The sequence below is a fragment of the Salmo trutta genome, chromosome 1 (genome assembly GCF_901001165.1).
Source record: "Salmo trutta chromosome 1, fSalTru1.1, whole genome shotgun sequence".
NCBI lineage: Eukaryota > Metazoa > Chordata > Actinopteri > Salmoniformes > Salmonidae > Salmo > Salmo trutta.
In genome coordinates, this window is record NC_042957.1 from 26,850,712 (window position 1) to 26,874,075 (window position 23,364).

At 46.5% G+C, this 23,364-nt stretch overlaps 1 protein-coding gene across 5 annotated transcripts in view; it reads left to right on the top strand.

The window, feature by feature from the left end:
- Positions 1 to 7,660: 7,660 nt before the first annotated feature.
- Positions 7,661 to 23,364, top strand: part of LOC115192597 (HIVEP zinc finger 2) — a 95,467-nt gene continuing 79,763 nt past the window's right edge. For 2 of the 5 annotated variants that reach the window (XM_029751283.1, XM_029751290.1), the window contains exons 1-2: positions 16,819 to 17,486; positions 17,652 to 17,717. The gene's annotated coding sequence lies outside the window, so the exon portion shown is untranslated. Of the gene's footprint in view, positions 8,107 to 16,818; positions 17,487 to 17,651; positions 17,718 to 23,364 lie in introns of those variants that run through there. The other 3 variants (XM_029751309.1, XM_029751300.1, XM_029751319.1) reach the window with 3 other exon arrangements.

Genomic DNA, 23,364 nt, shown 5'->3' on the forward strand with positions numbered 1-23,364 from the left:
CCAGAGACTCTGTGTGCTTCAGGAAGTGGACTGTCTGATGACTGTGTACAATATGCTGTGTTTGGACAGGCCTTCAATGGACAAGCTGTAACTTGGCTGTGTTCTGTCTCGACCATTAGACAATGAAGAAGCCTTTCAAGGGGCTTGTCTCAGAGTCTATCTGAGAAGGGATCAGTTGACAATAAGCATTATATGTAGGAGCTCAAAGTACTGCATGTCAGGGGTTCTCAAATCTTTTGAGTCCGGGGACCCCTTTTGTCTTAGCAAATTCACCCGGGACCCCCTCATAATTAGAACACAAGTCATGTCCGATGAAAATAGCCTGCAATGAGTTTACTATGACATCTACAGTACATGGCTGGAGTCTCAGACCCGGGGAAAGAACAGTTCGAAGGTACGCCATCTGAGAGAACATTTTGCCGTTTTCAAGCTAATTTCCTGCAATTCTACACATTTTGCCTTGTGGCAAAGAGAAAAACGTAGCCGTTTTAAAGCTAAAATTACATTGCATTTATGTGAAAAATTGTCCGATGTGCCCTTGAGCAAGGCACTTAACCCTAATTACTCCTGTTGCTAAATGACTAAAATGTAAATGTCAAAAATAAATAGAGGAATAATATGGAGTTGAAAAATGTGTAATTGGTGGTGGAGTACTGTGTGATACCAATATCCCTGGGAGCCTGTAGATGGATAATATGACATTGTATTTCACACTTTAAACTTATTCCAGAGATCAATTGGACAAAAGTTGTTTAATCGGTTAGTAATATTCATTAAAAAAATGTAATGTAAAAATAATTTCAAATACCCCTCCGCTGACCCCACTTTGAGAACCCCTGCTGCATTTTACAGTAAAAGTCATATAGTATCCGTTATTTGATGTGGTAATGGATTATAACCATGGATTTACAACCAAACATATTTTAAACATTCATAATAGGATCAGTCACCCTGTTGCAACAACATAGTTTGATTTACAGTGTGAAAACAACTAGTATCACCTGCTTGGCTCTTGGCCCGTTATGTTTCAGTGACTAAGTCAGAGTACAAAAAACTTGATCTGTGGGAATACCCTCAGGTGTCCTTGGATTAATAAGTCAAAATGTTAGACTCATGCAGATACTCGTACCAGCAGCCCTGATTTCACCATCTAGGAACACTGTGCCAATGATGCAAGATAACCCAGCAGAGAGATGCTGTTCTAACATGCCCTTTGAGGTCAAGAGCACAGGTTCTCTCTCTTGTTTCTCAAGAGGGAAAATAGCTTCTGTAAGTGGGTGCTGTAGCCAACCGTGATCTTTTTTTGAATAACTGCATATGATTGTGTTATTAACATGATTACAAACACAGTCATGCATTATAAGAGAGACTGAAAAGATTTGGCATGGGTCCTCAGATCCTCAAAAAGTTCTACAGCTGCACCATCGCGAGCATCCTGACGGGTTGCATCACCGCCTGGTATGGCAACTGCTCGGCCTCCGACCGCAAGGCACTACAGAGGGTAGTGCGTACGGTCTAGTACATCACTGGGGCCAAGCTTCCTGCCATCCAGGACCTCTATACCAGGCGGTATCAGAGGAAGGCCCTAAAAAGTGTCAAAGACTCCAGCCACCCTAGTCATAGACTGTTCTCTCTGCTACCGCACGGCAAGCGGTACCGGAGCGCCAAATCTAGGTCCAAAAGGCTTCTTAACAGCTTCTACCCCCAAGCCATAAGACTCCTGAAAAGCTAATCAAATGGCTACCCAGACTATTTGCATTGACCCCCCCCCACCCCATTCTACGCTGCTGCTACTCTCTGTTTATTATCTATGCGTAGTCACTTTAACTCTACCTACATGTACATATAACCTTGACTAACCGGTAGCCCCTGTATATAGCCTCGCTACTGTTATTTTACTGCTGCTCTTTAATTATTTGATACTCATTTTTTATTTTTTTATTTTTACTCAACCAACAATGCAGTTTTAAGAAAAATAAGTGTTAAGGGCTTGTAAGTAAGCATTTCACTGTAAGGTCTACACATGTTGTATTCGGCACGTGACATATAACATTTGATTTGATTTGAGATACACTATATATACAAAAGTACAGTATGTGGAAACCCCTTCAAATTAGTGGATTCGGCTATTTCAGCCACACCCGTTGCTGACAGGTGTATAATATCGAGCACACAGACATGCAATCTCCATAGACAAACATTGCCAGTAGAATGGCTTACTGAAGAGCTCAGTGACTTTCAACGTGAAACCGCCATGTAGGCCGCCATCTTTCCAACAAGTGAGTTCGTCAAATTTCTGTCCTGCTAGAGCTGCCCCGGTCAAATGTAAGTGCTGTTATTGTGAAATGGAAACATCTAGGAGCAACAATGGCTTAGCTGCGAGGTGGTAGGCCACACAAGCTCACAGAACAGGACCACCGAGTGCTGAAGCGCGTAGCACTTACAAATTGTCTGTCCTCGGTTGCGTCACTCACTACCAAGTTCCAAACGGCCTCTGGAAGCAACGTCAGCACAAGAACTGTTCGTCGGGAGCTTCATGAAATGGGTTTCCATGGCCGAGCAGCCGCACACAAGCCTAAGATCACCATGTGCAATGCCAAGCATCGGCTGGAGTGGTGTATTTATAAAAAATGTTCACCTTTATTTAATCAGGTAGGCCAGTTGTGTAATGGCTGTCGTCTGAAGTTGAAGGAGTGGACCAAAGAGCAGCGTGGTAAGTGTTCATATTTTATTTACTATGAAACACATGAACAAAAGAAACAAAAAAAACAAAAAGCCAAACAGTTCCGTCAGGTACAGAATCCCTGAACAGAAAACAACTACCCACAAACACAGGTGGGAAAAGGCTGCCTAAGTATGATTCCCAATCAGAGACAACGATAGACAGCTGCCTCTGATTAGGAACCATACTCGGCCAAAACAAAGAAATACACCACACACCACACACCCTGACCTAACAAAATAGAGAAATAAAACGGCTCTCTCAGGTCAGGGCGTGACAGTACCCCCCCCCCCCCCCCCCCAAAGGTGCGGACTCCCGGCCGCAAACCTGAACCTATAGGGGAGGGTCCGGGTGGGCATCTACCCTTGGTGGCGGCTCCGATTCGGGGCGTAGCCCCCACTCCGCCCGCTGATCCCTCTGCTTTTGTGTCACCGGACCCTGGATCGTCGCCGAAGGAACCGGACCGTGGATCATCGCCGGAGGCTCTGAACTGGGAACCCCCGCTGGAGACTCTGGACTGCCGACCGCCGCTGGAGACTCTGGACTGCAGACCGCCGCTGGAGACTCTGGACTGCAGATCGCCGCTGGAGACTCTGGACTGCAGACCGCCACTGGAGACTCTGGACTGCAGACCGCCGCTGGAGACTCTGGACTGCAGACCGCCACTGGAGGCTCTGGACTTGGGGACGTCACTGGAGGCTCCGGACTTGGGGACGTCTCAGGAGGTTCCGGACTGGGGGCCGTCTCAGGAGGTTCCTGACTGGGGACCGTTGCTGCAGGCTCTATGCCATGGATCATCACTGTAGGCTCCGCGCCATGGATCATCACTGGAGGCTTTGTGCCATGGATCATCACTGGAGGCTCCGGCCATGGATTATCACTGGAGGCTCCGGGCCATGGATTATCACTGGAGGCTCTGGGCCATGGATTATCACTGGAGGCTTCGTGCCATGGATCATCACTACAGGCTCCGGGCCATGGATCATCACCGGAGGCTTCGGACCATGGATCATCACTGGAGGCTTCTTACGTGGAGCCGGAACAGGTCTCACCGGACTGGGGAGACGCACTGGAGGCCGGGTGCACAGAGCAGGCACAGGATATATTGGGCCGTGGAGGCGCACTGGAGGTCTGGAGCGTATGGCTGGCACAACCCGTCCTGCCTGGATGTTCAGTTTAGCCCGGCAAGTGCGGGGCACTGGCACAGGACGAACTGGGCTGTGAAGGCATACTGGCGACACAGTGCGTAGAGCTGGCGCAGGATATCCTGGACCGAGGAGGCGCACTGGAGACCAGGAGCGCTGAGCAGGCACAATCCGTCCTGGCTGAATGCCCACTCTAGCATGGCAAATGCGGGGCACAGGCACAGCGCGTACCAGGCTATGAATGTGCACTGGAGATATAGTGCGCATCACAGCATAACACGGTGCCTGGCTGTTCACCTGCTCCCCACGGTAAGCACGGGGAGTTGGCTCAGGTCTCCACCCTGACTCTGCCAATCTCCAATTTCTTGGGGGGGGGGCTGCCTCTCGTGCTTCCGTCGTTGCCGTGCTAGTTCCTCGTATCGTTGTCGTTCCTCTCTCGCCGTCTCCACCTGCTTCCATGGCAGGTGGAATGTGTGGGGGGTGGAACAAAAGTGCTAGCTAAGGCCTATTGAGCAGGGCTGGAGGCTCTACAGTGTGGGGGGTGGAACAAAAGTGCTAGCTAAGGCATATTGAGAAGGGCTGGAGGCTCTACAGTGAAACAAGACAATAATCACTAACCAAAACAGCAATAGACAAGGCATATTAACATTAGGGAGAGGCATGTGTAACCGAGTGATCATAGGGTCCAGTGAGTAGCTAGGCGAGCTGGAGACATGGCAATTCAGACAGCTATCGGGCTAGCGAGCTGGGGCTAGCAGGCCGGGGCTAGCAGGCTTGCAACGGAAGAGCCTGTTGAAACCCCCTCGGATGGTTACAACGGCATACCAGTCGTGATGGATCAGCGGGGCTCCGTGTCGACAGTAAAGGGCCCAGGCCAATTGGCAAAAGAGGTATTGTAGCCCAGGAATTGACTGATGGATCTCTTCAGGCTAGCCGGGAGATGGGCCTAGCTCGAGGCTATCTCCAGGCTAACTGGTGCTTGCTTCGGGACAGAGACGTTAGCCAGGAGTAGCCACTCGGATAGCAGCTAGCTAGCTGCGATGATCCGGTGTAAAGGTTCAGAGCTTGCGGTAGGAATCCGGAGATGTGATAGAGAAAAAGCAGTCTTTTATGCTCTGGGTTGATATCGCGCTGTGCAGACTGGCAGGAATTGACCGGGCTGAGGCTGGCTGATGTCCGAGTTAACGGTGACGACAGCTAGCAGTGGATAACAGTGGCTAACTGACTACAAGCTAGTAGCTAGTTAGCTGGCTAGCTCCTGATGGGGGTTCCGGTTCTAAAGTATTAAAAACATTTGTAGATCCGTACCACATTGGGTAAGGCGGGTTGCAGGAGAGTATGTTCAGTCCGTAGATGGAAATTGAGATTAAAAATATAAAAAATATATACGAAATATATACAAAGAAAAAGATATATATACTGGACGGGACAAGACAAGACAAAATAGACCATCCGACTGATACGCCATCTTGGAACTCAAAAGCTCTGCCGCCATTGGACTCTGGAGCAGTGGAAACGTGTTCTCTGGATTGATAAATCACGCTTCACCATCTGGCAGTCTGAAGGATGAATCTGGATTTGACAGATGCCAGGAGAACGCTACGTGCCCCAATCCATAGTGCCAACTGTAAAGTTTGGTGGAGGAAGAATAATGGTCTGTTTTTCATGGTTCGGGCTAGGCCCGAACACTACAGCATACAATGACTTTCTAGACAATTTCATGCTTCCAACTTTGTGGCAACAGTTTGGGTAAGGCACTTTCCTGTTTCAGCATGACAATACCCTGTGCACAAAGCGAGGTCCATACAGACATGGTTTGTCGAGATCGGTGTGGAAGAACTTAACTGGTCTGCACAGAGCCCTGACCTCAACCCCATCGAACACCTTTGGGATGAATTGGAATTCCAACTGCGAGCCAGGACTAATCGTCCAACATCAGTGCCCGACTTCACTAATACTCTTGTGGCTGAATGGAAGCAAGTCCCTGCAGCAATATTCCAACATCTAGTGGAAAGCCTTCCCAGAAGAGTGGAGGCTGTTATAACAGCAAAAGGGGACCAACTTCATATTAATGCCCATGATTTTGAAATTTTTTTTGATGAGCAGGTGTCCACGTACTTTTGGTCATGTTGTGTAGGTTAAGGTGGTTTAGTAGCAATGTTGGATATCTTAAAAATGTTATGTTGGACAACGTTTCTCTTTTTTTAATGTATCCTTTATTTATGCATGTGTCCCGTTCAAGTATAGGTATCTCTTACCAGGGAGCGCTTACGGCACTATGACACTATAAATCCAAGAAGTCCAGCCATGATTTTAAGACATTAGTTAGTTTAGGTCCATGGGAGCTGATCTCCCTTGTGAATGGCTTTCCTAGAGATTAGAGAGAGGAGGTATCCATGGTGTTTCCATGGGGACTCCCAGGTCATAGCTGATCTGATGTGACCATCAGCTACTAGAGACAGTAAGCCACTCATGTTCTAGCTGCTAATCCACTTAACTCTACACTGAGTGTACAAAACACCTTTCTAATATTGAGTTGCACCCCCTTTTGCCCTCAGAACAGTCTCAATTTGTCGGGGTATGGCCTCTACAAGGTGTCAAAAGAGTTCCACAGGGATGCTGGCTCATGTTGACCTAAATGCTTCCCACAATTGTCAAGTTGGCTGGATGTCCTTTGGGTGGAGGACCATTCTTGATACACACAGGAAACTGTTGAGCGTGAAAAACACTGCAGCTTTGCAGTTCTTGACACGCTCAAACCGGTGTGCCTGGCACCTACTACACTTAGTACACAAAACAGGCGCACCGGTTTGAGTATGTCAAGAACTGCAATGCTGCAGTGTTTTTCACGCTCAACAGTTTCCTGTGTGTATCAAAGGCACTTCAATCTTTTGTATTGCCCATTCACCCTCTGAATGGCACACACACACAATCCATGTCTCAATTGTTTCAAGGTGTCTAAAAATCCTTCTTTAACCTGTCTCCTCCCCTTCATCTACACTGATTTGAAGTGGATTTAACAAGTGACATCAATAAGGGATCATGTCTTTCACCTGGATTCACCTGGTCAGTCTGTCATGGAAAGAGCAGGGTTCTTCATGTTTTGTACGCTCCATGTATATATACGTACGACACACATGCACACACACGCCAACACATATTGGATGAGTTACGGGCTAGCTACAAGTGGGTAGCTTATCTAACGAACTAGCTACGTCGGTGACACATCGATGACCCACCGATGACCCACCAAAGGCAAACCCCATTTCTGTTAGAAAAGACAAAGTGGAGTGGGACAGTTTTTTTGTGCCCAAAGTTGACTGTTAAAGCTAATTTCCTGCAATTCTACACATTTTGACATTGCTTATGAAGTGTTCATATGCTATCTGGGGGGCACCCAACCTCCAGGGGGCCCCTATCTCAATTTTTTTTTAATTTAAAGAATTATTGGGGGGAGGAATCGATTTGTTCTTAATATTGGGGGGATGTGCATGCCATCCCCTTGGCAATTTCGTCTATAGCATATTGAACCCTGAGAATAAAGAGAGCGTTTACACTGTTTTTGAATATCACTGTGGTACACAGTAATTGCACTATGGTATATTTATTTATAAGATATGCTAGAGACATATTTTCAAATTGGGCCTCGCATGAAATGTACCCTGGTCTGTCTGTCTGTTTGTTTGCGTGTCACGTCCCTGGGTGCGCAGCTTAGGGAGTTCCCTTTGTACAGAGCACGGTGGAGAGGGGGACGGGGCCGGATTCTCCATGTCCTTGTCCCTCTACCACCTCACACTGCCTCGCTCCACCGCTTCTTCCTCTCTCTCCCTGGGTCGCGCTGGGGGATCCGATGACGTCACGCAGCAAACACACTGTCACATTCGCCTTCTCTCTCATTCTCTCTCTCTCATCTTTTCTATTCTGGGAAGTAGTTCCACAAATAAACCCTGTGTCTCCCGATCGCAACCTCACGCTCTAAACTTCGGCGTCTTCCTCAAAAACGGAAAAATCCTGTTGAAGAGCATTTTTTTACTGACAACTTTTCTTTATTTAATGGCAGCATAAGGTTCGAGAATAGTGCAGAAGTCGATCTTTGCTAATTTTGCTCGTTCTTGTGTTCTCGTGACCTTTTATCCGGCAATTAGCGAAGTGTCAAGAGCGTTGTCATAGGTTGTCATTTCTCTGGGATGTTAGGCTACCTGGACGTGGGGTTTTGCACGAAACTTTAAATGTGACACGGTAAGTGACTAAATATAAACTGGCAGTTGACTTCCAGTGTACAATTTCGTTATTTTGTAACGAAAAATCTATTGTCTTTGTTCCGTTTATTATAATAGCTATGTGGGGATGGGGAATACCCAGCGCTTGCGCGCAGATTAGGAATGTTGCGTAATATCCTAAGGAATTTGCAATGCAGCGGGCAAACGGTTTGTAAACCGATTAAACTGGATTCAAGGCAGGAAGCTTGTATTCTCTCTCCACGGAACAGTCAAGACCATGCACCTCTCTCTGTCACCTATTTGTATATTATTGTCTCTTATGTGCGTGTTGACTGTCGTTGTCTGTAGTTTGATGTAGCCTACATCCTATGTGTCTGTGTGCTTGAATGTGTGTGTGTCTGTGAGAGGTATGGTGGGTGGTACACTAGCCCGTTCGGGGAATGTTCCATGACGTGTTCGCCGTCAAGAACGGGGCCCATTAAGGGGGTTCTCAGGCGCCTGCCTCTAATTTTGACCCACTTTCTGGTGAAAATAATATGATTTAATGTAAAAAAAAAAGAGTTGACTTGTATTATCCATTACGTATGGATTACCCAACTGCAGCCTATGCACAGAGCTAGTGATGTTGAAAATTCTAATTTTCTCCTTAGCTTGTATTTTTTGTTTCATTGCCTAACTGTTATTTCCTCCCAACCATTTGGTCAACATGAATTTCTATTATATTATTTTTCTAATAGAAAGCCAATATTTTCAATGGCTTTTTATAGAACGGTAGTTTAGAGAGATCAGTGCTCTTGCACATACAGTACCAGTCTTTAGGATGACACATTTTCATGTTTAACATCCCTCTTGGCTGTCCAATGCATGTTTGACTGATTGAACCCATGTCAATAATATTTACCTGCTGGGTCCTCAATCCATATTTCAGTCTGTCATCATGACAATGACAGGTGACTAAGTGATGTGTTTTTCATCATCAAACAGAACTAACCATCAACATGCAATAGGTTTTCCCCATGAAACATTAATGGATGTGCTCAAAGGCTTTACATCCATGATAACAGTCTATTAACATGGTACCACAATTGAAGCCTATGTTACCCAGTGGCAGTTTTTGTCTGGCTCTTCACTGTGGGGATGATGTTCTCGGGGTGAGGAGAGGTGTTGGGTTTGCGCCAGACATAACGTTTTCCTTGACGGCCAAATAGCTCAATTTTATTCTCATCTGACCAGAGTACCTTCTTCCATATGTTTGGGGAGTCTCCCACATGCCTTTTGGCAAACACCAAACGTGTTTGCTTATTTTTATTTTTTTAAGTAGTGGCTTTTTTCTGGCCACTTTTCCGTAAAGCCCAGCTCTGTGGGGTGTGGTCCTATGGACAGATACTCCAATCTCCGCTGTGGAGCTTTGCAGCTCCTTCAGGGTTATCTTTGGTCTCTTTGTTGCCTCTCTGATTTAATGCCCTCCTTGCCTGGTCCGTGAGTTTTGGTGGGCGGCCTTCTCTTGGCAGGTTTGATATGGTGCCATATTCTTTACATTTTTTAATAATGGATTTAATGGTGCTCCGTGGGATGTTCAAAGTTTCTGATATTTTCTTCTAACCCAACCCTGATCTGTACTTCTCCACAACTTTGTCCCTGACCTGTTTGGAGAGCTCCTTGGTCTTCATAGTGCGCTTGCTTGGTAGTGCCCCTTGCTTAGTGGTGTTGCAGACTCTGGGGCCTTTCAGAACAGGTGTGTATATATACTGAGATCATGTGACACTTAGATTGCACACAGGTGGACTTTATTTAACTAATTATGTGACTTCTGAAGGTAATTGGTTGCACCAGATCTTATTTAGGGACTTCATAGCAAAGGGGCTGAATACATATGCACGCACCACTTTTCAGTTTTTTCTTTTTTTGAATTTTTTTGAAACAAGTTATTTTATTCATTTCACTTTACCAATTTGGACTATTTTGTGTATGTCCAATACATGAAATCCAAATAAAATTCGATTTAAATTACAGGTTGTAATGCAACAAAATAGGAAAACGCCAAGGGAGGTGAATACTTTTGCAAGGCACTGTATATTACAGAAGAAGCCGTCTATTATTGTTTTTGTGTGTGTGTTTATGTGTGGTGTGTGAGGAAGAGATGGTGTTTTTTTTCTACTTCTGATAACAAGAAGAATGTTTACAATTGCACCAATGAGTAATTTATATTTGTATTTATTATGAATCCCCATTATCTGGTGTCAAGGTAGCAGATACTCTTCCTGGGGTCCAGCTAAATTAAGGCAGTTATACAATTTTAAAAACATTACAATTAATTCACAACAGAATTCACAACACAGGCCACAGCACAGGCCTCAGGCCACAGCTTTACTACATCATATCTACAACTCAAAATCCATGTGTATGTGTGGGAATAGTGCGTCTGTTATTGTGTGTGTGTGTGTGTGTGTGTGTGTGTGTGTGTGTGTGTGTGTGTGTGTGTGTGTGTGTGTGTGTGTGTGTGTGTGTGTGTGTAAGCATGTGTCTGTGCCTGTGTTTGTGTCTCTTCACGGTCCCTGCTTTCCATAAGGTGTATTTGGCGCTCCGGTACAGCTTGCCGTGCTGGAGCAGAGAAAACAGTCTATGACTTGGGTGACTGGGGTCTTTGACACGGTTTGGGCTTTCCTCTGACACCGCATAGTATATGGGTCCTGGATGGCAGGAAGCTTGGCCCCAGTTATCTACTGGGCCGTACACACTACCCTCTGGAGTGCCTTAGTCAGATGCAGAGCAGTTGCCACACCAAGTGGTGCAGCTGTGAAGAGACCTCTGGTGGCATGTCTTGTGGGGCATGTATGGTTGTCCGAGCTGTGTTCCAGTAGTTCAAACAGACAGGTTGGTGCATTTAACATGTCCATACCGCTCACAAATACAAGTAGTGATGAAATCAATCTCTTCTCCACTTTGAGCCAGGAGAGATTATTAATGTTAGTTCTCTGTGTACATCCAAGGGCCAGCCGTGCTGCCCTGTTCTGAGCCAATTGCAATTTTCCTAAGTCCCTTTTTGTGGCACCTGACGACACGACTGAACAGTAGTCCAGGTGCGACAAAACTAGGGCCTGTAGGACCTGCCAAGTTGATAGTGCTGTTAAGAAGGCAGAGAAGCACTTTATTATGGACAGACTTTATTTTAGCTATTGTTGTATCAATATGTTTTGACCGTGACAGTTTACAATCCAGGGTTACTCCAAGCAGTTTAGTCACCTTAACTTGCTACATTTCCACATTATTCATTACAATATTTAATTGAGGTTTAGGGTTTAGTGAATGATTTGTCCCAAATACAATGCTTTTAGTTTTGGAATGATTTAGGACTAACTTATTCCTTGCCACCTTTTCTGAAACTAACTGCAGCTCTTTGTTAAGTGTTGCAGTCATTTCAGTCGCTGTTGTAGCTGATGTGTATAGGGTTGTCATCCTCATACATAGACACACTGGCTTCACTCAAAGCCAGTGACATGTCGTTAGTTAAGATTGAAACAAGTAAGGGGCCTAGACAGCTGCCCTGGGGGATTCCTGATTCTACCTGGATTATGTTGGAGAGGCTTCCATTAAAGAACACCCTCTGTGTTCTGTTAGACAGGTAACTCTTTATCCACAATATAGCAGGGGGTGTAAAGCCATAACACATACATTTTTCTAGCAGCAGACTATGATTGATAATATGAAAAGCGGCACTGAAGTCATACAAAATAGCTCCCACAATCTTTTTATCATCAATTTCTCTCAGCCAATCATCAGTTATTTGTGTAAGTGCTGTGCTTGTTGAATGTCCTACTCAATAAGTGTGCTGAAAGTCTGTTATATAGCATTGTACCTGGTCAAATACAATTTTTTTCCAGAAGTTTACTAAGGGTTGGTAACAGGTTGCTTGGTCAGCTATTTGAGCCAGTAAAGGGGGTTTTAGTATTCTTAGGTAGCGGAATGACTTTTGCCTCCCTCCAAGCCTGAGGGCACACACTTTCTAGTAGGCTTAAATTGAAGATCTGGCAAATATGAGTGGCAATATTGTCTGCTATTATCCTTAGTAATTTTCCATCCAAGTTGTCAGACCTCGGTGGCTTGTAGTTGTTGATAGAAAACAATAATTTTTTCACCTCTTCCACACTCACTTTACGGAATAAAAAATTACAATGCTTGTCTTTCATAATTTGGTCAGATATACTTGGATGTGTAGTGGCAGTGTTGTCGCTGGCATGTCATGCCTAAATTTGCCAATTAAAAAATTATTTAAGTAGTTGGCAATATCAGTGGGTTTTGTGATGAATGAGCCATCTGTATCAAGGCACAAGGCGAGACCCAAATGCAGACACAGGAGGCAGATGGTTGGAGTCTTACAATGTTTATTAATCCAAAAGGGTAGGCAAGAGAATGGTCATGGACAGGCAAAAAGGTCAAAACCAGATCAGAGTGGCAGACAGGCTCGTGGTCAAGGCAGGCAGAATGGTCAGGCAGGCGGGTACAAAGTCCAGAAACAGGCAAGGGTCAAAACCGGGAGGACTAGAAAAAGGAGAATGCAAAAAGCAGGAGAACGGGAAAACCTCTGGTTGACTTAGAAACATGCAAGACGAACTGGCACAGAGAGACAGGAAACACAGGGATAAATACACTGGGGAAAATAAGCGCCACCTGGAGGGGGTGGAGACAATCACAAGGACAGGTGAAACAGATCAGGGCGTGACAATCTGATTCATTGATTGAGCTGAGTTTTCTTTTTTTTCCCAAAATTTCATTTTAGATCCTCCAAAGCTTTTTACTATCATTCTTTATATAATTTACCTTTGTTTCATAGTATAGTTTCTTCTTATTTTTATTCAGTTTAGTCATATGATTTTCTCAATTTGAAGTAAATTTGCCAATCGGTTGTGCTTCCAGATTTATTTGCCATACCTTTTGCCTCATGCTTCTCAACCATACAATTTTGGGTTTACTACCGTTTTTATTCTTCAGAAATGTGGTGGGTACTCTCTTTGTTCATAGGACTTTATCCTGCTAACTGTTCCAAATGTCCGAACTGAATTTGGTAAAAGGGCTTTTATGTACTCTGCGCCAACGCCTTACAAAATACTTTTAAACTGGAAGAACTTGTCCTGATTGGTGTTTATAAATCACTGATGAAGGATCCCTGACCTGCCAATGTTTTTAATTTGCTGTTTTATGATTTTGTTTTACTCTTGTGAATTCTATGGCTTTTACTAGATTACTTGTAGTTTTTCATGTTGTCTGTCTGTAATTGTGTAATGACTTGGTGCTGCCTATCTTCTCTAAAATGACATTGGATGCAGCTTATGGTACAGAAATGAACATTCAATTATCTGGCCACATCTCTGGTGGACATTCCTGCAGTCAGCATGCCTATTTTACGCTCCCTCAAAACTTGAGACATTTGTGGCATTGTGTAACAAAACTGCACATTTTAGAGTGGCCTTTTATTGCCCCCAGCACAAGGTGCACATGTGCAATGATCATGCTGTTTTATCAGCTTATTGATATGCCACACCTGTCAGGTGGATGGATTATGTTAATGTAGGAGAAATGCTCACTATCAGGGAGGTAAACAAACTTGTGCACAACATTTGAGATAAATAAGCTTTTTATGTGTATGTTTTATTTCAGCTCATTTAACATGGGTCCAAACTATCCCTCTGACAGTTTGGCCTGTCAATCAATCACTGTCCATGGGATTGTCAGTGGACGTGCAGGATGTTTATAAATCAGAGTTAGGGTTTCAGACCCGTCAATCAGTCACTGTGGTTGGGACTTTGAGGGAAGATGTTAGATTAGTAATACAGTCAGAAAAACTAGTCTACTCATTCAATTTAATGTATTGTGTAAAAAACTGAATATAATCTACTGTTTCAATTGAGTTTGTGGCAAAACCTAAGAAAAACGGTTGTGAGAAACAACGTGTAAATTCACATGGAGCTGACTGCGGTCAACTAGAGGGCACAAAAAAATAACACAGGTACCGAGATGCGGCGTCGGCCAGCAGACGAACAAATCTTCGCTCGCTTAGTGACTGACAGGCGCCTGTCCTATCAATACATCACTAGAAGATGTTTGGCTACCCAATGAGCAAGGGCTACATTGTTTCAAGGTTCCGTTGGTCCCATAGTGACAAATGACATTGTTTTGATAGCAACGTTGCTATGTTAGCATCAGCAATTTTTTTAATATTGTAACGACCCTGGGTTTATAAGCGCGGAAATCGACTCTGCCGGATGAGCATGCTTTTGCGGCACAGTCGATAGCGCGCCGGACTTCGGGCTTGAAGGTCGAGGGTACGAGACCTGCTCCCTGCCTGCTGTTTCATTACATTGGTGTCAGAAGTGATCGGACCTTGCATCCACGACAGTGCGTGTGCTTGGCCGGTGAGCGCGTTCCTGTAAGGCGTTGAGTCGCAAGCTAGCGCGAGGACGCGCTCTTTGAAAGGAGGGAGTAGTGTAACGACCCTGGGTTTATAAGCGCGGAAATCGACTCTGCCGGACGAGCATGCTTTTGCGGCACAGTCGATAGCGCGCCGGACTTCGGGCTTGAAGGTCGAGGGTTCGAGACCTGCTCCCTGCCTGTTTCATTACAATATATTTTTTATTTAACTAGGCAAGTCAGTTAAGAACAAATTCTTATTTACAATGACTGCCTACTGAGATGCAGTGCCTTAGACTGCTGCGCCACTCGGGAGCCTGGGTATGGGTAGCTACTGCGAGAGTTTGGACTTCTATCAAAGTTAAGATGAGGGAAGTAGCTAGCTAGGACACCGGAAATAGCTAGTTATTTTCCACAAACAGTTTTCCATAACATCTAGCTAGCTTCCTTAGCCTGAAGGAAGTCATTTGTAACTGTGGACCCCGTGCGAATTGGGTAGCATGAGCACGGGCTACCCAATTCGCACGGGGTCCATTGTTAGTGAGGACTTAACAGAAATCCAATCTCCTGTGGTAGCTACCCATAATTGACGCTAACGTAGCCACGTAGAGCAATGTAGCCATAAAAACTATGTCATTCGTCACTATGAGGCCAGCGGAACCTTGCTAACAAAGGACTCTGTGCATATTGGGTGGCCCGTACTCATTAGCTAGCCACCGATGCATGTCGTTCATTCTAGCGGGAGAAGGCTATACAGACTTTTCTGACTAGTGAATTTAAACTTTTAAATGAAAGTAAGCCTAGTTAATAAATGAAGTGGAAAAAGTAGCCGGCTGACAATGAGTCTGTTATCGGCTATTTAGCCGACCGCTGTCGATTATGCAAAACATTGTGTAAACCCCAGCAGTGTGTATGTGTTCCTCCTCACAGCTCTCAGGCCCCAGAGGTAAGGTGATAGGGCCACCTGTGACCGGGTCCCTGAGAGGGGCCCTTTGAATTATTCACCTGCACCGTGCTCCCTGCACCGCATACAGTTAATGGGCTGACGCGGTTCAGTGGTTCACCCTGCTAAACACTCACCCTGCTCTGTGGTTTCCCCTATTAGCTGCACATGTACACCTGCAGAGCTAGGAGGCAGGGGAGGGGAGGGAGGGGTGGTATGTAGCGCTGACTACAGCTCCCCTGGAGCAGCAGTGGAACAAGGAGGAAATGGCAGTGGTAACTAAGGCGACCCCCTCCCTCTCTCTTTCTCTCTACAAGGATGCTTTGTTGAGCCAACGCTGGGCTAACAGAATGTGCCTCCTGTTGCCCTCCTCGAGTGTCGTATGGCCCATGTTTGCGTAGGGTCTGCCGGGCCGGGCTTCCGAAGGAAATTACCCTCAGATGGCTTGATATAAGTGGTGGAGGGAAATTGCAACAGTAGGAAGGTTGATAACATCTGCACCTGTGCTCCGTGGCTGTAGCCCAGTGAAAAACCATGGCAGGCTGTTCAAGGCTAATGGAAGAGAGTAGTCCTTCAAAAGAGAAAGACAGAATTGGTGAAAAAATATATAATTTGTACGCCTACTAGTTTTATTCTCCCTCTTGTGTATCATGACAAACTTTCCTTAAAAGGGAAAAGCCTGCATACATATACTTGTAGATTCTTGGCGTATTTGCTCTCCTTAAATGAAAGTGTTTTCTCTGAATAAAGTGTTGATTTACAGTGTAATTGGCCCTAGCTGGGTATCAGTGCAGACAGGCATAGTGTGGCCGGATGGGGCTTTTCACAGCTGAGTAATGACACTCCTCCTCAGATGCTGTCATGGACCACGTCGACTATAACTGCATAATGGATCAGTGTGACACACATGCACGTGCACACCCACCCACACACAGAGCTATATGTCTTCTAAATGTGAACCCCTGTCAATGGAGCAGGACATGGCCACTTAGGAAACAGAGGGGCGGCAGTGCAGGCACATTCTGACGGAGAGTAAACACATGGAGTAGTCTTTGTGTTGTTGTCCTCCTGCTACTCCTCCTCCTCTGGGTGACTGAAAGGAGTGTATTTCCTCCGCCGGCTGTGCCGATGCCCTGGAGGAGTGTGAACGCTGTGTGACGTCCTCGCTAGTCACTCGCCCTGGCTGCACAACAGGAAACACTCATGGCCTCCTTCTTCCTGCTCTCAGAAGGAGGTAGTCTCTCTCCCTTTCCCCCTATTTCTTTCTTTTCTTTTGCTTTCTGCAGCGATAAAACCAGCTGAGACCTACTTTTATGTCTGCACTCTGCCAGCCAGCAGCCACTGATGGTGTGTCACTGGCTCGATTTATTCCTCCTCCGCTCCCAGCCAGCCAATCAGACCACAGCTGCTTATGCTAAAGAAATATGATAATTTTTTCTCCCGCTCTGCTCCCGCCTCTGAGCAGCGAGCAGTGCTAGAGGCAGAGAGAGAGTGAGCAGGCAAGCTAGAGAGAGAGAGAGAGAGAGAGAGAGTGAGGGAGGGCTGCAGACAGTAGAAGGGAATAGTTCTTATTCTCAGAGCCGTGTGAACGGCGCTCGTAGAGGCTTGTGCGACTCGGACTCTGTGGCTGTGATTTCTACCCCCCGCCCCTCTCCCCCAAGGCTCCCCATCGCTGAAGGGATGCAGAGGACACCGTGTCAGGTGGGCTGCTGGGAGGCTTGGCTCTGGAATAATGCTGAATAATATCGGGAGAGAGATAGACATGAAGGATGCGAGATAAAGAGAGAGAGAGAGAGAGCGAGAGAGAGAGAGAGGTCTTGTCAGTGTGTCTCGGTGCTGCTCTTGTCACCTGCCTCTCGTCAGCCAAGGAGGTGAGGTGACATCACAGTGCCTATGTAGGACAGAGGACGGGGCACAGAGGACAGGGGCGAGAGCAGAGAGGGTCTCTCTCGGGGATGGTGGTAGAGGCTCCACCACACCACCTGAAGGAGAAAGAGGAGCGTAGCAGGCTGACAAGGCACAGATACATAGAAGAAAAGTGTGGCGAGCAGGTTCACTGTTCACTTTGTGCAGAATATACATGAATAGCAATTTACACTTTCACTGTGTTTGTCTGGGATTTGTGTGGTATTTGTCTGGTATTTGTGCATGGTCATGCACGTTTAGCCACTAGTCTTTATATTCTGACAGCCCGTTTCTCTCTCTCCCGATCACAGAGTGTGTGAAGAGGGTGTGTGCCTGGATAACTTTGCCAGGGAGAAGAAGTCTGACAAATCCCAGAGGTATGTTCCCATACTGTACTCTACTGACTGGACTGTACCGTTTTTTCATCTGTATATGTCGGGTCAGCCATTTCCATCATTCTATACACAGGACAGGAGCTACATCATAGAAGGGACAGCTTGCTAGAGGTGTTAACGTGTGAATTTCTGTCTAAAAGTGAGAGATCTTTAACAGAACCAATGAAGCCGTTTTTCTTTTTTGCACAACACCCGTCATCAGAGGGTAAAATGGCAGTCCCTTTGTCCGATAGACGGGTTTGAATGAGGCGTAATGTAGTTATTTTGTAGAATTATTCTCAATGTCACTGCCGAATACCATGGTAACCAAATAACTCAGTTACAATTCTTTTGCCAAGAGTATAATATCCAAAATGTAGGATGTTTTTTGTGTGCGCTTTGTCATCCATTAACATACTAATGTCGCCAGACTAATTATGGTGCAATTATTTCCATGCAATGGGCTAGATAAAAGAAACAGTCGGCGTCAGATGATGTTGTTGACGCTGTTGACAACGTGCAGCAATGTAGCCTTTGAAGGTTTAAAGAGCATCCTTCTGTCACTCGTGTCACTGTGTCATATCCTGTTCCTTTATATGTCTCTCTCTACTGCTTCCCTTTGTGCCTTGTTGTGGAAGGTGGTGTGTATTCCAGCTGCAGCACAGTTCTTTGACTGACTGAGGCTCTCAGTGGGGCTGCAGAAAGAAAAAAATACATGTAAAACACTGATAACCATCACACTGCCGAGTGTGTGTGTGTGTGTGTGTGTGTGTGTGTGTGTGTGTGGGTGCGCCCGCCCCACACGTCCGTCAGTGTGTGAATGTCAGCATCTCGTCGTCCCCGGCTCACACAGGAAGTGGGAGTGACAGTGTGGGGGTGCTTCAGTGCTACCTGTGGCTGCGAATCGGGGTGACAAGCCTGGCAGTGCCAGTGTAGGTGGGTAACGGGGGCACAGGCAGGGAGAAATGTCACTAATTGCACAACTTTGTGTGGCAAGCTGCTCAACAAGAGAAAAGAGAGACTTCTTCCCTTTCTGTTTAAAAAGGAGAGCTTTCCAGTTCTTGAAATGACTATGGTTTTTTCGATACGTTATTAAATATTATATTGCAATAGAATTCGATACTGTTTATTACTTCAATATTTTTTCCTCTTCATTTTGTACCATATAGTAAACTCTGGGTTGGTAACTGTTTATTTTCCCTGCAGACACAATCCAATAGTATTAAGTGCTTAGTTGCTTAAAAGGAATTTATAATCTTGTTTCTCTCTGCCTTGGGATCTGTCATCATGCAATGTTTATGTTTCCAAGCTCTATTTTTCTAAGATGACAGGAGAGCACTGTAGTAGAGCCCTCCAGTTGTTGTTTCATCTGCTAATTGGAGATTCATGCAACCCCCTGGAAAACTGTGGGACCCAAAATGGCGGCCAGTGAGTCAGCTGAGCAGCAGGAGCTGTCAACAGCCGGGAGGGGTTAGACATCGGTTCGTCAAAGTTCAATATAGCGGATATTGGGGGTGCAACTGAAGCTGTTAGTGGAGTGGGATGCATGGTGTTTTGGGAGAAGACGTCAGTCGTGAAACAGTTTATGGAGGCTCTCTGTATTTAGGTCATGTCCTGTCCAACGGAAAATAGTTTCCATGGGTCTTCAGTGTAGACAGACAGACAGACAGACAGGGAAGTAGGATACATACAGTCTAGCCATGGGTGTATAGCCATAACCCCTTCCTCTCACAGAGCACCAATGGACTCTCACAAAGAAGTGGGTTGAGCTTGATGTGTTATAATTTATGAATAGTGGCTTGATACATGGTAACATTCATATTATTATGCCAAATGATTATCAATACCTATGTTCATTGTCCAGTGACTTCTTGTTTCCGAAGCAGTACGTTAACCATTAAGGTATATTTACTCATAGACGGAGCTTGCATTGTACAAGTGACAGTCGTGTCTCGCAGTACCTCCCTTCTGCTGTTACCCATAGCTTCGTGTTCCTAGTGGAACTGCCTGCCATGCTTACAGGTCAACCATGGCCACTCTGGCCCTGCTGTCACCCCAGCCCAGCCAGCCAGCCACGCACCCAGGAGGCTCATGCGAGGTAGGATTTGAGTTCCACTGGTGCCTATTTCGTATTCAACAGGAAACACTCCCACCCCACATCCATGTAGACAAGAGTCTGTCTACTGTGAAGTTGAATCCCCATAGGATAGTGGCTACTGTAGCAGGTCAGACTACCATGCGCTGGGTCAGATAAGGCTTCTCTGGTCTACTCTCTCCTTTGGTGTAGTAGTGAATGTGTGCCTGTCTCCAGTGCAGCAGGCATACAGAGGTGGAGGTGGCTCAGCTCTGTGGCCAGTCACGCGATGCCCTTGAGTTCTGGGCTGTCACTGTTTGTCACGCGGCATCGGCCCAGCCAGCTCAGCTCCCTCTGAAAGCAGCGGGGTTCTGTCAGCACTGCCATCTTCAGCCCTAAGCCCAGGGAAAGGTCAATGCTGCCAGGCGGGAGTATCGGACCAAGGTGCTGGGGCTCAGACACTCCACACCTGGCAGGGAGAGCTCGGATACAGAGAGAGATCTGCAGCTACGCTGGTCACCAGGGCTAAACTCAGCCCCATAATGAGCCGTCAGCTCCCTACTAGCTCAGATCAGCTCCCGTCTCCCTGAAGCAGACACATTCAGGTACATCATGATGGGTTGGTGGGATTTAACAATCCGCACACGTAGACTTTCTAGGTAAGTAGGTGTGGGTAAGGCAAATAGGGTAAGACATGAGACCTCTGGCGCAGTTGGGAGTCTGATGTGTGTGTGTGTGTGTGTGTGCCTGTTTGTGTGTGTGTGCCTGTTTGTGTGGTTATGCCTGTGTGTGCGGTTATGCCTGTGTGTGTGGAAGTGCTCCAGGCGTAGAAGTGCTGTTAAGCTGCCGTGTCCCCTCTGACCGTGTGGCCATGGGGAGTCCCAGCAGGAGAGGAGGGCAGGCAGCTTACCGCAGCTATAATGTGCTACAGCAACCCCAGGAACAGCAACACACTTATTGAGTACTGAGCCCCCACAGCCCTCCCTGGCCTCCACTGGACAGCCAAGCCTGGAAGGAATCTACCCAACACTATGACTGGGCTGTCTTTAGGGTTTCAGTCTTCAGCATCACTGCCATATACCACCACCAAAGACCCAAACCAAAAACCTAAACATCGATCTCCCTCATCATCCAAAATGAAAGGGTCCACTCCAAGAGAAACACACAGCCATATTCATAAGTGGCCAAAGAAAATGGCCGGCCACTTTATGAACCATAGCAGGGATTCCAAAAGCTTGTCATGGACTGGGGAGCTGACGGGAGAGGAAAATAAATGAGCGCTATTGGTCAGCCCGGCATTTGCTTTGATTCAAGCTGCCGGCGTGGTAGACAATAGATAGAAAAAGAGAGCCCTAAAGTAGAAAGACACATTCTGTTACTATGGGAACCCTCAGCACGCGGCTCAGCACGTCCTTGGCAGAATCAGATTGAGAGTGTAACAGTATGGACGTATGGGGCTGAACAAGGGAGAGGAGAGGAGGGGGGCGCTCAGCCTGTGAAACAGCTGTGGCCAAATATATTCTCCCCCCCGGGGGGGGGGGGTGATTTAAATATGGCTGCTAAGAATTAAGGCACACGTGATTGCCATGTGTGCACACGACGTCCGCCTCTCATGTAGGTACTCACAACCCCAACACGTCAGTTAACTAGAAAGATAACCTCCCCCCTTTCTCCTTAGCCCTCCCTCCATCCGTCTGTCTGTCTGTCTCTCTCATTCTACTTCTCTATTGATTGGATACATTAACAATTGATATCCAGGAGTCAGGAGCAGTGGCTAGACTGATGGCTGTGCTAATGTGAGGAAGTTGTTAGCTGGCTCCCGGCTGCTGCTGCTGCTGCTGCTAATTGTGTTGTCTGGGTTTCACCTTCATCAACACACGAGGGATAGGTGAGCAGTCAATATGTTGTAGCACAGCGAGAGCCTCTGTTTGCCTGTTCATGCTGGTGTACACAGGGGGCAGCAGCATGCCAAAACGCTGCGTCTGCATCGGTGTGGACTTAGAACAAGAGCTCTGCAGGAGTCTTGTCAGATCTAGAGCGGAACTCACACACATGTATGCACATGTTCAGTTGCTAACGCGTGCACGTTCATAACCATACAGAACCATGATCACGTAGACTCATATGCAGGGAATTTAACGGTGTGTGTACACATACACTTAAAAGTCACATTTATTCCCTAGCCATCACATAAACACTATCTTTGCTTACAAGCAATTAGTCTCACAAAAGAATACGCTGTGCACATCGGTACATCTCCATGAGTCCACACCCGTTCACCCTTGTTCACCCACGTGGACCCATTAGAGTTGTATTGTGTTACCGTCGTGTTGTCCTTTCACTCTGTGTCCATGGGGAGGGAAATACATACATGTCACCTAAACACACACACACACACACACACACAGTGATCCATTTCCCATTGGTGCTTGGGAGATAGATAACAGAGCATTTTAATAGATGGATTGAATCGTCGCTGAGTACCAGTTTGCTTGTTCCCATTTCCTGTAGCTACCCAGAAGTCCTTGGGCAGGCCTTGTGTCCTTAGTCAAAGCACATGGAAAGCAGTGTTTGGGGATGAGGAAACGTACGGCGCTGCGGCTCAGTACAGTAAAGGCATAACGAAGCACGGTTTCATTTCCTCTTCCTCTTCACCACACATGCAAATGATGCGCTCACAAACTCACGTCTGTGCAGCCATGCATACTTCCTGTTTAGGGAAGCTGCTGAAGCGTGCAGAGTTCGGGTCGGTCCGTCCTGATGAGAGAGATGGAAGGGGAGATAAAGTAGGGCTGGAGTGATTGCACCCACCAAGATACGCAGACCTGCCCCCTGCCTGCCCCTTACCTCCACTCTACATCCCCTGTCTTCCCACACATGCTGAAGGGGGTCTTGATTAGGTACGGACTGGTACGACCTGGGTGTAACCTGTGGGTCCTGAAAAGCCCATACCATTGCTTACCTCAGCCTCCCAGCTATAGTGTTGATAGACAGTAAGCTGTATCACAACATTTACATGGACATTTTATTCCATGTAGCGACTTACAGTAAGTGCATTCATCTTAAGATAGTACATTTTTCCTCAATAAAGTAGTTACCAGCAAAGTCAGTGCTAGAAGGGAAAAATGTAATGTGCGAGTGTTAGTTCATAAAAGGCAAGGGTGAAGATGGATCTGACAAGCTATATCCCACTATGTGTTACTATATCATTAGTGCAGTACACTATAGTTCTACCGTAACCCACCAATACAGCCTGACCAGTCTAGGTGGTACAGTCCCATGGTGGGACTGACTGGACCAAAGAGGGATGATGGGCTACAGTAGAATGCAGAGCTGTGCTCCCCAGTCAGTCAGTCCAACCCTCTGTCTCCCTGGACCCCTGCCTGCCTGCCTGCCTGCCTGCCTGCCTGCCTGCCTGCCTGCCTGCCTGACTGCCTGCCTGACTGCCTGCCTGCCTGCCTGCTGCATAGAGGACACTCCACAAAGGGATCCTCATCTCACACCTGTTCCTCCCTGTAACCGTGAGCTTGATCCCCCTGTCTCTCTCTCTCTCTCTCTCTCTTTTGCCATGGCAGA